The sequence below is a fragment of the Pleurodeles waltl genome, chromosome 3_1, assembly GCF_031143425.1.
Source record: "Pleurodeles waltl isolate 20211129_DDA chromosome 3_1, aPleWal1.hap1.20221129, whole genome shotgun sequence".
NCBI classification, from domain to species: domain Eukaryota; kingdom Metazoa; phylum Chordata; class Amphibia; order Caudata; family Salamandridae; genus Pleurodeles; species Pleurodeles waltl.
Genome location: NC_090440.1, coordinates 157,601,329 through 157,613,944, shown reverse-complemented (window position 1 = coordinate 157,613,944; position 12,616 = coordinate 157,601,329). Strand labels below are relative to the sequence as shown.

At 50.9% G+C, this 12,616-nt stretch overlaps 1 protein-coding gene across 2 annotated transcripts in view; it reads right to left on the bottom strand.

Annotated features, from left to right (window-relative positions):
- Nucleotides 1-12,616, bottom strand: part of SCAPER (S-phase cyclin A associated protein in the ER) — a 2,262,878-nt gene that overhangs the window by 311,611 nt on the left and 1,938,651 nt on the right. The window lies entirely within an intron of this gene.

The window sequence follows — 12,616 nt, the reverse complement described above, 5'->3', positions numbered from 1 at the left end:
TCCATGCCGGTGGTGGCGGAAAATGCCGCCTCCGGCATGGCAGTCTGAACCGCCATATTCTGAACAAGGGAGGGCTGCCACAGGCAGCCCTCCGCCACCGACATGCTACCGCCGACAGGCAGCATGACGATGGTGGATTACTTTATCCGAGCAGCGCTGCCCTCCGGATAAACAAACCTTGTTCCTCCAGCCTTTCCTGGCGGGTTCCTCTGTCAACAAAAGGCTGGCGGACGGAGTGCCCTGGGGCCCCCCCTTGGGGCCCCCTGTACTGCCCATGCACTTGGCATGGGAAGTACAGGGGCCCCTATGCAGTGCCCATCGCAGATCTGCGCCACAGCTGCTGCTGCACCCACCGCACAGCGGCATTGACGACGGTTCAGGGCAGTCTGCAATGTCCCTGCCCTGCATCATTCTGCTGGGCCGGCGGACGGAAACACTGTTTCAAGGGGTCACAAGGGGGCTGGCGGTCTGTGAAAAGACTGCCAGCATGAACACAGCGGGGTTTCCCGGCGTGTTCATAATGACCCCCTCTATCTAGCTGCAGATTCCTTACCTTAGAATTCCCTGGCGTCCGCTTCAAATCCGGAATTTTTCTGCTGAGCAGTACCCTGCGCGCACCGTCGGCGGGTGTCGTTCGGATCCGCATGCCGTCGTCAGCATCGTTAGAGCCATCTATGATGTCACGGTTGTCTATATAGTCGCCACCTCGGCACGTGTACGTCAGTTCTTTTCACACAACTCTCCAAGACAGAAGCACAGTGTCATAAAAGAACAAACAGTATTTAATGTAGTTTTTTCACTTGATTGTTTGAAGAAAAATACATGCCTTTAAGAATGGCAAAAATATCAAAAACATATATATATAAATATATCTATATATACACACATCTATATGTGTGTGTGAATATATATATATATATATATATATATATATATCGCAGTGCGGGGAGGCTTGGGAGGGTGTAAGGAATTTGCAGCTAGATAGAGTGTCTATCAGATAATTTGTTACTGAAGGTAAGTAACTTGTTCATCTGATAGAGACTTCTAGCTGCAGATTACTTACCTTAGAATAGATACCCAAGCTATAATTCCTGGTGTTGGGTCTTGAGGATATATTTCATACCAGGAAGTCCTGCAGGACCGAGCGGGCAACATACCCCTCCCTTCTCACCTTGCTATCCAGGCAGTAGTGTCTCGCAAACGTGTGCAAGGAAGCCCACGTTGCCGCTTGGCAGATGTCAAGCACCGGCACGCCACAAGCTAACGCAGTGGTAGCAGCTTTTCCTCTGGTGGACTGAGCCCTCAAGCCCTCTGGAGGCTGCTTCTTGGCCAAAGCGTAGCAGATCTTTATACAGAGAAGGACCCAGTGCGAAATGGACTGTTTCTGTACTGCCCAACCGTTCTTTCCACCAACGTACCCCACAAAGAAATGGTCGTCCACCCAGAACTCTTTTGTGCAATCAAGGTAGAACCATAACGCTCTTTTTGGGTCCAGCCTATGGAGACGCTCCTCTTTCTTAGAGGGATGCGGTGGCGCAAAGAAGGTGGGCAGGGTGATATTTTGACCCAGATGGAAAGGTGTCACCACCTTGGGGGAGGAAAGAGGCATGAGTTCTTAATACTACTTTGTCAGGATATATCGTGAGATACAGCAGTTCTGATGATAAAGCCTGCAGCTCACTCACTCTCCTGGCAGGTGTAATTGCCATTAAAAAAGGCTGTTTTAATTGTAAGCAGCCAGAGAGGACAGTTATGTAAGGGCTCAAAAGGAGGACACATTAGGAAAAGTAAGAACAAGATTAAGATTCCACAGGGGCATGACAAAAGGCACAGGTGGAAACATGCACAAGCCCTTTCAAAAATCTTTGTACTATAGGAGACTTAAACAAAGATGGCTGATCGGGCAAGTGTAGAAAAGCCGATAAGGCAGCAAGAAAGCCCTTGTGAGTCCTTAACGAGGAACCCTGTTGGGCAAGAGATGAAATAAACAAAAGGATATTAGCTAGAGAAGAAGAAAGAGGATCAATAGACCTCTCTGTACAATATGAAACAAAACATTTCCATCGGCAGGCATAAATAGACTTAGTAGAGGGACGCCTGGCTGCCAAAATGACATCACAAACTTCGGAAGGGAGGTCATAAACCATCAACTGTCGCTGCTCAATCTCCACACATGAAGCCGCAAAGTTGACAGGTTTGGATGGAGAACCTTTCCCTGCTGCTGCGACAGAAGATCCTCCCGAAGGGGCAACCTGACTGGAGTACTGATGCTCATTTTGAGAAGTTCTGGATACCAGACCCTCCGTGTCCAATCCGGAGTCACTAGGATTACTTGGGCCCGGTCGTTCCTGATTTTCTTGAGAACTCTGGGCAGAAGTGGTATGGGTGGAAAAGTGTACAGGAGGCCTGAACTCCACTCGCAACAAAATGTGTTGCCTAGCGATAGCCCCCTTGGAAACTCCAACACGCAAAACTGCTGACATTGCATGTTCTCTACGGAAGGCGAACAGATCTAACCAAGGCTCTCCCCACTGTTGAAAGAGTCCTTGCGCCACCTCTGGATGGAGATACCATTCGTGATCGGCTAAGCATTTTCGGCAGAGCTCGTCTGCCCTGGCGTTCAAAGAACCTGCCAGGTGTTGAACCACCAGGGTTATGCCCTGCTGTTCCAGCCATGTCCAGAGACGCGGAGCCTCTTGACAAAGGGTCTACGACCCCACACCGCCCTGCTTGTTGCAGTACCACATTGAGGTGTTGTTGTCCGTGAACACCTGCACTACCTTCTCTTTCACAACAGTAAGAACTGCCTTTAATGTTAGTCGGATCACCCGAAGCTCCAACAAGTTGATATGGAGCTCACATTCCGCCGGAAATCAGTGACCTCTGATCTCCACCTCTCCCAGATGGCCGCCCCATCCCAGAAGTGACGCATCTGTCATTACTGTGTGATCTCTTTGGGGAAGGGAGAGGAGTCTGCCTTTGACCCAACTGCAGTTCGCTAACCACCACTGCAGATCCTTTGCAGTTCCCTCCGAGATCTGAACTACGTCAGTAAGATTTCCCTGATGCTGTGCCCATTGGAACTTCAGGTCCCACTGCAGATCCCTCATATGCCATCTGGCATGTGTGACCAATAGGATGCAGGAAGCCATGAGTCCCAACAGCCTCAGAGTCTGTCTCACCAGAATCCAGGACAGAGGCCGAAACATCGGTATGATAACCTGAAGATCCTGGACTCGCTACTTGGGAGGATAGGCCCGATACTACACTGTATCCAGAACAGCTCTGATAAAAGTGAGCTTCTGAGAGGGAGTCAGGTGTGACTTCGCCACATTGATAGTGAACCCCAGCGAGTGCAGGAGGTTCGCCGTCATCTGGAGATGGGTGATGAGAGCCTGGGGCGTGGAAGCCTTCAACAGCCAATCGTCAAGGTAGGGGAAGACTGAAATCTCTGACCTGCGCAGATGAGCTGCCACCACCGCCATCACCTTTGTGAACACCCAAGGGGCACTGGTGAGACCGAAAGGGAGCATGGTAAACTGACAGTGCTTGTGGCCCACCTTGAACTGCAGGAAACACCTGTGGGCTGGCAGGATGGGAATATGATGAAAATACGTGTCCTGCAAGTCCAACGGTACCATCCAGTCTCCTTAATTTAGGGCGCAAAACTGGAGCGAGAGTGAGCATCTTTAATTTCTCCTTCTTGAGGAAGAGATTGACGCTCCTTAAATCCAAGATAGGGCGAAGGCCCTGGTTCTTTTTGCACATCAGAAAGTAGCGGGAATAACAACCACTGCCTACTTCTGACATCTGGACCCTTTCTATGGCTCCCTTGGCCAAGAGAGCGGAAACTTCCTTGCGGAGCAAAACCAATTGGTCCTCCATCAGCCGTTCTTTTGTGGAAGGAATAGAGGGAGGAAAAGACTGGAAGGGGAGGGAATAGCCCTTCCATATTATCTGCAAGACACATTTGTCTGTTGTGATGGAGATGAAATTGAATCCTCCCTCCAACTGGACGGACATGGTCCAGCAGAACTACACTAGGAGGGCTTGGGCGCAGTGGAGGGGGGCTGTGTGGTGGCCGACCGCTGGCCAGACCCCCTAGGTCTGATGGTACCACGTCCTCTTCCAGGATGGTGTGAAGCCTGAGGATGGTGGCTAAGTTGTGGCTGGTGTGCTACCATGCCCCTTCCAAAGCTTCGAGAGGGGCAGAAGACAGACTGCTATCGTTGAAAGGCCCAAGGACCTGGCCGTAGCTTGAGAATCCTTGAACCTCTCAAGTGCGGAGTCTGCCTTCTCATCAAAAAGGTGGGAGCCATCAAAAGGCATGTCCATCCAACTTGAACGTACATCCCCCGAAAAGCCAGTTCAACGTAGCCAGGCATGACGACGTAGGGCCACTGTTGATGCAAGCGCTCTGCCCAGCGAGTCGGTCGTGTCTAATCCACACCCAATAGTAAACTTGGCTGCATCCCTCCCATCCTTGACAGCCTAGGTAAGAGTGTCCTGTATGCCCTCCGGGACCTGGGGCAGCACCTGTTCCACCGTATCCTATAAAGTATGGGAAAAACAGCCCAGTAGGTGTAAGGAAATGCCTCCTTGGCATGGTTACCCCCTGACTTTTTGCCTTTGCTGATGCCAAGTTATGATTTGAAAGTGTGCTGAGGCCTGCTAACCAGGCCCCAGCACCAGTGTTCTTTCCCTAACCTGTACTTTTGTTTCCACAATTGGCACACCCTGGCATCCAGGTAAGTCCCTTGTAACTGGTACCCCTGGTACCAAGGGCCCTGATGCCAGGGAAGGTCTCTAAGGGCTGCAGCATGTCTTATGCCACCCTGGGGACCCCTCATTCAGCACAGACACACTGCTTGCCAGCTTGTGTGTGCTGGTGGGGAGAAAATGACTAAGTCGACATGGCACTCCCCTCAGGGTGCCATGCCAACCTCACACTGCCTATAGGTATAGATAAGTCACCCCTCTAGCAGGCCTTACAGCCCTAAGGCAGGGTGCACTATACCATAGGTGAGGGCATAAGTGCATGAGCACTATGCCCCTACAGTGTCTAAGCAAAACCTGAGACATTGTAAGTGCAGGGTAGCCATAAGAGTATATGGTCTGGAAGTCTGTCATGCACGAACTCCACAGCACCATAATGGCTGCACTGAAAACTGTGATGTTTGGTATCAAACTTCTCAGCACAATAAATGCACACTGATGCCAGTGTACATTTTATTGTAAAATACACCCCAGAGGGCATCTTAGAGTTGCCCCCTGAAACCTTAACCGACTACCAGTGTAGGCTGACTAGTTTTAGCAGCCTGCCACACACCAGACATGTTGCTGGCCACATGGGGAGAGTGCCTTTGTCACTCTGTGGCCAGTAACAAAGCCTGTACTGGGTGGAGGTGTTTCTCACCTCCCCCTGCAGGCACTGTAACACCTGGCGGTGAGCCTCAAAGGCTCACCCCCTTTGTTACAGCACCCCAGGGCACTCCAGCTAGTGGAGTTGCCCACCCCTCCGGCCACGGCCCCACTTTTTGCCAGAGGAGATAATGAGAAAAACAAGGAGGAGTCACTGGCCAGTCAGAACAGCCCCTAAGGTGTCCTGAGCTGAGGTGACTCTGACTTTTAGAAATCCTCCATCTTGTAGATGGAGGATTCCCCCAATAGCGATAGGAATGTGCCCCCCTCCCCTCAGGGAGGAGGCACAAAGAGGGTGCAGCCACCCTCAGAGCTAGTAGCCATTGGCTACTACCCACCCAGACCTAAACACACCCCTAAATCGAGTATTTAGGGGCTCCGAGAACACAGCAAGATAGATTCCTGCAACCTAAGACGAAGAAGGACTGCTGAGCTGAAAAAACCTGCAGAGAAGACGGAGACACCAACTGCTTTGGCCCCAGCTCTACCGGCCTGTCTCCCCACATCAAAAGAACTGCTCCAGCGACGCGTTCCACAGGGTCCAGCAACCTCTGAAGCCTTAGAGGACTACCCTGCATCTAAAAGGACCAAGATCTCCTGAGGACAGCGGCCCTGCTCCACAAAGACTGCAACTTTGCAACAAAGAAGCAACTTTGAAAGAACACACGTTTCCCGCCGGAAGCGTGAGACTTTGCACTCTGCACCCGACGCCCCGGCTCGACTTGTGGAGAACAAATACTACAGGGAGGACTCCCCGGCGACTGCGAGCCCGTGAGTAGCCAGAGTTGACCCCCCTGGGCCCCCACAGCGTCACCTGCAGAGGGAATCCAGAGGCTCCCCCTGACTGCGACTGCCTGCTTCAAAGACCCGACGCCTGGTAAGGACACTCCATCCGCAGCCCCCAGGACCTGAAGGATCCGACCTCCAGTGCAGGAGCGACCCTCAGGCTACCCCGAGGAGACCCCCCCCTTGCCTGCATCGCTGAAGAGACCCCTTGGTCTCCCATTGGACTCCACTGCAAACCCGACGACTGTTTGCACACTGCACCTGGCCGGCCCCGTGCCGCCGACGGTGTACTTTTTGTGCTGACTTGTGTCCCCCCCCCCCTGGTGCCCTACAAAACCCCCCCAGTCTGCCCTCCGAAGACGTGGGTAGTTACCTGCTGGCAGACTGGAACCGGGGCACCCCCTTCCGCCATTGAAGCCTATGCGTTTTGGGCACCACTTTGACCTCTGCACCTGACCAGCCCTGAGCTGCTGGTGTGGTAACTTTGGGGTTGCCCTGAACCCCCAACGGTGGGCTACCTTGGACCCAACTTCGAACCCTGTAGGTGGTTTACTTACCTGCAAAACTAACAAACACTTACCTCCCCAGGAACTGTTGAAAATTGCACTGTGTCCACTTTTAAAATAGCGTATTGCCATTTGTGTGAAAACTGTATATGCTATTTTGCTAATTCAAAGTTCCTAAAGTTCCTAAGTGAAATACCTTTCATTTAAAGTATTGTTTGTAAATCTTGAACCTGTAGTTCTTAAAATAAACTACGAAAATATATTTTTCTATATAAAAACCTATTTGCCTGGAATTGTCTTTGAGTGTGTGTTCCTCATTTATTGCCTGTGTGTGTACAACAAATGCTTAACACTACCCTCTGATAAGCATACTGCTCGACCACACTACCACAAAATAGAGCATTAGAATTATCTCTTTTTGCTACTATCTTACCTCTAAGGGGAACCCTTGGACTCTGTGCATGCTATTTCTTACTTTGAAATAGTACATACAGAGCCAACTTCCTATACTAGTTATGATTGAAAGTGAGCTGGGACACTGCTAACCTGGCCCTAGGACCAGTGTTCTTTCCTTAAAACTGTACCTTTGTCTCCACAACTGACACAGCTCTGGCACACAGATAAGTCATTTGTAAATGGTACTCCTGGAACCAAGAGCCCTGTGGCCAGGGAACGTCTCTAAAGGCCGCAGCAAGTATTATGCCACCATGAGGACCCCTCACTCAGCACATGCACACTGCCTCACAGTTTGTGTGTGTTGGTGGGGAGCAAAAGACTAAGTCGACATGGCACTCCGCTCAGGGTGCCATGCCTTCAACCCACTGCCTGTGGCATAGGTAAGTCACCCCTCTACCAGGCCTTACAACCATAAGGCAGGGTGCACTATACCACAGGTGAGGGCATAGCTGCATGAGCACTATGTCCCTACAGTGTCTAAGCCAATTCTTAGACATTGTAAGTGCAGGGTAGCCATAAGTAGTATATGGTCTGGGAGTCTGTCAAACAAACTTCACAGTTCCATAATGGCTACACTGAATACTGGGAAGTTTGGTATCAAACTTCTCTGCACAATAAATCCACACTGATGCCAGTGTGGGATTTATTGAGAAACGCACACAGAGGGCATCTTAGAGGTGCCCCTGCATGCCAGCCCTACTGCTAGTGTTAGGCTGACCGGTCTATGCCAGCCTGCCACTTCCAGACTAGTTTCTGGCCACATGGGGTGAGTGCCTTTGTGCACTCTGTGACCAGGAACAAAGCCTGTCCTGGGTGGAGGTGCCTCACACCTCCTCCTGCAGGAACTGTAACACCTGGCGGTGAGCCTCAAACGCTCAAGCCTGGTGTTACAAAGCCCCAGGGTACTCCAGCTAGTGGAGTTGCCACCCCCCCCCCCCCCACCCCCCGGACACAGTCCCCACTTTTGGCTGCAAGTCCTGAGGAAGCAGCTAATGAGAAAAACAAGGAGGAGTCACCCTCCAGCAAGGACAGCCCCTAAGGTGTCCTGAGATGAGGTGACCCCTTCCTTAGAAAATATTCCATCTTGCTTTGGAGGATTTCCCCCAATAGGATTAGGGATGTCCACCCCCCTCCCCAACAGGAGGAGGCACAAGGAGGGTGTAGCCACCCTCAGGGACAGTAGCCATTAGCTACTGCCCTCCAGCCCTAAACACACCCCAAAAGTTTGTATTTAGGTGTGACTCTTAATCCAGGAAAACAGATTTCCTGATGACCTGAACAAGAAGGAGGACTGCTGACCTGAAAGCCCTGCAGAGAAGACGGAGACAACAAATGACTTCGCTCTAGCCCTACCGGCCTGTCTCCAGAACCTGCAACAGCGACGCATCCAGCGGGACTAGCGACCTCTGCCGACTCAGAGGACTGCACTGCAAACCAAAGGACCAAGAAACTCTCATGGACAGCGACTCTATCCAAACAATAATAAAGAAGCCATCTTTAAAGGGACTCCAGCCTCACTCTGGATGCGTGAGTCCCCAACACTCTGCACCCAACGCCCCCAGCTCGTGTCCAGAGACACCAACACTGCAGTGAGGACCCCTAGGCGACTCCCATTGCGTGGCCACCCTGAGACGACCTCCCTGCACCCCCACGGTGAAGCCTGCAGGAGAATCCATAGGATCCCCCTGACCGCGACTGCCCGGTAACAAAGAACCTGACGCCTGGAAGAAGCACTGCACCCGAAGCCCCCAGGCCCGAGAGAAACCAACTACTGGGGTGTTTGGGGCTGACTATGCCCTGGAGACTTAACTTGTAAGTGCTTTACTTACCTGCTAAACTAACTTGTATTTACCTCCCCCAGGAACTGTTGAATTTTGCACAGTGTCCACTTTTATTAAAATAGCTTATTGCCATTTTTGACAAAACTGTGTACATTACTGTTCTACTTCAAAGTTCCATATTACCTAGTACCTTACAATTTATGTACTTACTTAAATTCTGAATCTTGTGGTTCTAAAATAAATTAAGAAAATAATATTTTTCTATATAAAAACCTATTGGTCTGGAGTTAAGTCTTTGAGTTTGTGTTCCCACTTATTGCCTGTGTTTGTAGAGCAAATGCTTAAAACTACCCTTTGATAAGCCTACTGCTCGACCACACTACCACAAATAGAGCATTAGTATTATCTTTTATTGCCACTAGCAACCTCTGTGTACAATATCTCCCACTTTGAGATAGTATATACAGAGCCAACTTCCTACAGATTCCCTGTCTGGGTCTGTTTGACAGTTGGGCTGTTAGCACCTCACCTCTAGACAGTGGCACAAAGGGAGCTGGGGTGTAGCCTGCATATCCTGATGAGCCATCTCGCCTGAGGGGAGGAGTGGTCACTTACACCTGAAAGGGCTGCATCTTCCCTCACACAATGTCATCTCCAACCCCCTGGTGTGTGCCTGGGGCCTGGCCTGGGCAAGAAAGGATCTTACAAACAAGAGAGACTTTCTTTAAAGTAGGCCTACTTCAAAGGCAGAAAGGGGTTTAAGAAGAGCACTCAAACTCCTGAAAATTAGATCACTTCTGGAATCAAGAGGAGCCTCTGCCAAGGAGGAGTGCTGAAGAGAAGTGCTGCCCCTGCCTGTGACTGTGCTTTGTTGGGCTATCCTGCAGTTGCTATTTCTGCCTGTGAAAGGAGACAAAGACTGGACTGTGTTGTGCATTCCTGTTTAAGAAGAATCTCCAAGGGCTTGAACTGAGCGTGCCTCCTGTTGTTGAAGTCTAAAGTCCATCAAAGAACTTCCCCTGCCAGGGCCTGGACTCTGCTGAGACTCCTGCCCTGCCAAGTTGTAGGAAGTTGGCTCTGTATATACTATTTCAAAGTAAGCAATAGTTTGCACAGAGTCTAAGTGTTCCCCTTAGAGGTAAGATAGTGGCAAAATTAGATAATTCCAATGCTCTCTTTTGTGGTAGTGTGGTCGAGTAGTAGGCTTATCAGAGGGTAGTGTTAAGCATTTGTTGTACACACACGGGCAATAAATGAGGAACACACACTCAAAGACTTACTCCAGGCCAATAGGTTTTTATATAGAAAAATATATTTTCATAGTTTATTTTAAGAACCACAGGTTCAGGATTGGCAGTAAACACTTTAAATGCAAGGTACTTCGCTTAGATACTTTAGGGACTTTGAATAAAAGCATTATCATATACAGTCTTTGTAAAAAATGGCAATAAGCTATTTTCAAAGTGGACACAGTGCAAACATCAACAGTTCCTGGGGGACGTAAGTAAAGGTTAGTTTGTGCGGTAAGTAAAACACTTACAAGTCTCAGTTCTGGGGCATTGGCAGCCCACCGTTTGGGGTTCAACGCAACCCCAAAGTTACCACACCAGCAGCTTAGGGCCGGTCAGTGCAGAGGTCAAAGAGGGGCCCAAAACACATAGGCGCCTATGGAAAACAGGGGTGCTCCGGTTCCAGTCTGCCAGCAGGAAAGTACCTGCGTCCTCTGGGGGCAAACCCGGGGGGTTTTGTAGAGCAATGGAGGGTACCCAAGTAGGCACACAAAACACACCCTCAGCGGCACAGGGGCGGCCGGGTGCAGTGTGCAAAGCAGGCATCGGGTTTCAGGTAGAAAACAATGGAAGGACCCGGGGGTCACTCTAGTGGTGCAGCAAGGCACAGGGGGGGGGCTTCTCAGGACAGCCACCACCTGGGCTAGGCAAAGGGTCGCCTGGGGGTCACTCCTGCGCTGAGGTTCGGTTCCTTCATGTCCTGGGGGCTGCGGGTGCAGTGCTGGTTCCAGGCGTCGGGTCCCTTGTTACAGGCAGTCGCGGTCATGGGGAGCGCGGTCATGGGGAGCCTCTGGATTCTCTATGCAGGCGTCGCTGTGGGGGCTCAGGGGGGTCATCTCTGGTTACTCACGGGCTCGCAGTAGCCGGGGAGTCCTCCCTGAGGTGTTGGTTCTCTGACTCTCGAGCCGGGGGAGTCGGGTGCAGAGTGAGAAGTCTCACGCTTCCGGCAGGAAACATGTAGTCTTTGGAAGTTGCTTCTTTGTTGCAAAGAAGTAGCTGGTTTTGAGCGGGCTGCTGCTCACAGGAGTTTCTTGGTCCTTTAGTCCAGTGCAGTCCTCTAAGGCTTCTGAGATCGCTAGTCCCTGTCGGATGTGTCGCTGGTTGCAGGGTTTCAAAGTTGGAGACAGGCCGGTAGGGCTGGGGCCAAAGCAGTTGTCATTGCCTGTCTTCTCTGCAGGCTTGTAGGTCAGCAGTCCTTCTTTCTTCAGGTTGCAGGAATCTGTTTTCTTGGGATCTGGGGTGCCCCAAAATACTAAATTTAGGGGTGTGTTTAGATCTGGGAGGGCAGTAGCCAATGGCTACTGTACTTGAGGGTGGCTACACCTTCTTTGTGCCTCCTCCCTGTGGGGAGGGGGGCACATCCCCAATCCTACTGGGGGAATCCTCCAAACTCAAGATGGAGGATTTCTGAAGGCAGGGGTCACCTCAGCTCAGGACACATTAGGGGCTCTCCTGACTGTTGGGTGACTCCTCCTTGTTTTTCTCATTATCTCCTCCAGCCTTGTCACCAAAGGTGGGGGCATCTCCACTAACTGGGACGCCCTGGGGCACTGTCACAAAAGTCACAAAAACTAGTCAGCCTACACTACAAGTCGGATTGGTATTCAGGGGGCATCTCTAAGATGCCCTCTGGGTGTATGTTACAATAAATTGCACACTGGCATCAGTGTGCATTTATTGTGCTGAGACGTTTGATACCAAACTTCCCAGATTTCAGTGCAGCCATTATGGTGCTGTGGCGTTCGTGTTTGACAAACTCCCAGACCATATACTTTTATGGCTACCCTGCACTTACAATGTCTAAGTTTTTGCTTAGACACTGTAGGGGCATAGTGCTCATGCACATATGCCCTCACCTGTGGTATAGTGCACCCTGCCTTAGGGCTGTAAGGCCTGCTAAAGGGGTGACTTACCTATGCCACAGGCAGTGTGAGGTTGGCATGGCACTCTGAGGGGAGTGAAATGTCGACTTAGTCTTTTTCTCCCCACCAGCACACACAAGCTGTGAGGCAGTGTGTATGTGCTGAGTGAGGGGTCCCTAGGGTGGCATAAGGCATGCTGCAGCCCTTAGAGACCTTCCCTGGCATCAGGGGCCTTGGTACCAGGGGTACCAGTTACAAGGGACTTATCTGAGTGCCAGGGCTGTGCCAATTGTGGAAGCAAAGGTACAGTTTAGGGAAAGAACACTGATGCTGGGGCCTGGTTAGCAGGGTCCCAGCACACTTTCAATCAAAACTTAGCATCAGCAAAGGCAAAAAGTTAGGGGGTAACCATGCCAAGGGGGCATTTCCTTACAAACTCCAAAGCCACAACACCAGCAACACAGGGCCGGACATGGGGCAGAGGTCAAAGGAGGGCCCAAAACACACATGCACCT